The 2,887-nt window shown below is 41.4% G+C and overlaps 1 pseudogene; it reads right to left on the reverse strand.

Annotated features, from left to right (window-relative positions):
* Window positions 1-446: 446 nt before the first annotated feature.
* Window positions 447-1,635, reverse strand: LOC148010307 (zinc finger CCCH domain-containing protein 56 pseudogene; annotated as a pseudogene).
* Window positions 1,636-2,887: the final 1,252 nt, after the last annotated feature.

Here is a 2,887-nt window from a genome sequence, read left to right on the forward strand (position 1 = left end):
GACAGTTTGGCGGCCTATTCACAAGGTAGGGTTGACCATAAGGCTGTGTGTATGGAAGTCTCCAACGTAATCAACAATGCATAGCGTCATAGTCAAAATCTACCACAATTAGCACAAGGTCATGACATAGGGTCTTGACACTCGACTGGCATGTGGTTTTCACCACAATACAGGCATTGGACGTGTGGCTTCATTGGTCATCTCATCATCTCCTGTAATTTGGCTATGTCCATCTTCATCTCTTCTAGCTCTTGTCCTGAATCAGTGCCCTTCCCTGTTGATAAATACGGCATATCCTAAGCCATACCCTATGGATGTATGTATCTAAAATAGAAGCATTGTAAAGTGTCCTTAAGTTGGGGGTATCTATCTTTGGATGATACCACTTGTTGTAGTTTACTCTGAGAATGAAGAAGAATAATGGTTGGAGAAGATAACATGTAGCTTCAGACCTCTGATTTGCTCCATCTCTCGGGCTCCCTCCACTTCAGTTTATCATTTGGTATCAGTGCTGAATTTGAGGATTGAAGAGGACTCATCATCAACATAGAGGAGGGAGAACCAGGTGCAAGGGGTGGACTCATAGCAGCCATATCTAGAGATGAGGTGCCCCTTGGAGAAGGGACAACAGAGCCAGTAGAAACATAAAGTGGTCGAAGCTCTTCCGTTGTGTGAGTAAAGAAATAGACTCTTCTTATGCAGGCAATTCCATCCTTGCAGAGGCAAGTGTGATATTGAGCAGGATGCAGCCAGCATTCAAATACTCCATGTGCATACTCACATGCATCACCACGCCTGCATGCTCCCTTTCAAAAATCTGGACAAGGAACATAGTTGTAATGATACCTTCTTGGATCCCAACGATGTGCATTTTCACCAAGATGAACAAGTGGGCACTCAGTCCAATCATGTGAGTATGCTCTTGAACAGGGGCGAGCTTTGAAAGAGAACATGCAAAATTCATATGTGGTGTATATGATGCTTTTAATATCAGGAATTGAGGGATCAACAAGATATTCCTTAACTTTTTCTGAAGTCTCACCAAAGGTCCTACCTGCCATTGTGTCCATTGATTTAGGAGAAGAGGAAGAAGAAGGGGAGGAAAAGGGGGAATGCCCAGATCCCCTCAATGACGAGGATGCAGAAGAGAAGGATAACAGGTTCATCTGTAAAACATCTCCATCAACAATAGGACCTGTACCTGAGCACATTTTGCCCCTCTTTTCCATCATCAAAAGACATCAGCATATCATTTTCTGATGTCAAAATCTTCTCCAAAACTGTCTTAACATGTGTAAGCCTAGTAAATTTGGCAATGATATCGACAAGCCATCTTTCTTGAAGGTCACAAACATTCAAATCAGCTCCAAAATCCAAAATTAACTTTGTAGTGTCAAGAGCACACACAGAACCTCCAACAGTAGCATAGTGTAGAGCAGTGCTGCCATCAGTCTCGCTGCTTTGGTTAATATCTCCTCCAGAAATAGTATGAACATCCAAAATGTATTTTAGCACATCCAATCTTCCATAAAGGGCTACTATCATGGCAGGGGACCTCTACTCCAACACCATCTGAGTGGTACCACTAGTTGCAAGGACGAACGACAGAAGCTGATGTTCGTGGCTGATTTGCATCCAAACCTCAGTACCGATCCATGATAATGCTTCTGGGAAAATTTATGTAGCTTCAGCTTAATATATACTTCCAGCTTGGCACAAAAAACTGCAGAAAATTTGCAGGAAGATGGTCAATTTTAGACCCATGTTTTGATGCATTTTGGGTCATACGGACATCGTTTGGGATCCGAATTGGATGTTTCTTGTTGGGAACTGAATGTATGACATGTTGGCATCATGGATGGATGTATATGACAAATTTTTTGACACATGTATGACAATCATATTGGTGGAAGCTATTTTTACATGCATTTTTGGACTATTTTTTATGCTTTTTGGTCTCGGATTGGACCATTGATGTTCCGGATTGGGGCATGCTGCTGAATATCATTTGTGGACAATTTGTATTGCTATTTTTTTTTGAATTTGCAGCAGCCATAATGTCTGACATGGCATAGATCACTCAGATTGTGGGAGACAAATTGACCAAAGACAATTATAGTGTTTGGTCTTACAGGATGGAGAATTTTTTGATGGGGTAGAGGTCTTTGGGACCTCATAACAAGTGATGATGAATATCCAGAAGTTCCTGAACATCCAACTGAAGAGCAACAGAAAGCGTACAAGGATTGGATAGGGTAGAACAGGAAGGTTTTACATTGGATCTCCATATGTATTTCAGAAACATTGATTCCTCATATAAAAAAGGCAAGCACTTGTAAAAAGGCATGGAAAATCATTGAAAAATGTATGGAACATATACAGAGGCTCGTAAGATACAACTCAAGTAGAGATTACATGGTGCATGGAGAGGCAATTGCAGTATCAGTGACTATGTGGCAAAAATCAAGCAAATTGCAGAAGACCTTGCATCCATTAATGCACCTGTTGATGATGATGATCTAGTGTCAATGACACTAAATGGACTTGGACGAGCTTTCAAATCTTTGGATACCTCTATTTTAGTTAGAGGAGGCTCTATGCCTGACTTTGAGGAGCTTATTGGATTGCTACTTATTACTGATGAAGAAATCAAGTTGGGATTGAATGCATCTAGCAATGGAAAAAATGTAGGTGAAGTGTTTTCTATCACCAGAGAGGTTGTGGCAGTTCATCTAGAGCTAGAGGCTCTTCACTTGGTTGTGGTAATTACGGTTTTTCTCGTGGAAGAGGTAACTTTGGTTGTGGTGACTACATGCATAGAGGCAGGGGGAGAATTTTCCCTAGAGGTAGAGGACGGTCTAGTCCTTCTTCATAGAGAGATGGCACT

The sequence above is a fragment of the Lygodium microphyllum genome, chromosome 29, assembly GCF_053477565.2.
Source record: "Lygodium microphyllum isolate KBCC chromosome 29, Lygodium_microphyllum_v1.1.10, whole genome shotgun sequence".
Lineage (NCBI taxonomy): Eukaryota > Viridiplantae > Streptophyta > Polypodiopsida > Schizaeales > Lygodiaceae > Lygodium > Lygodium microphyllum.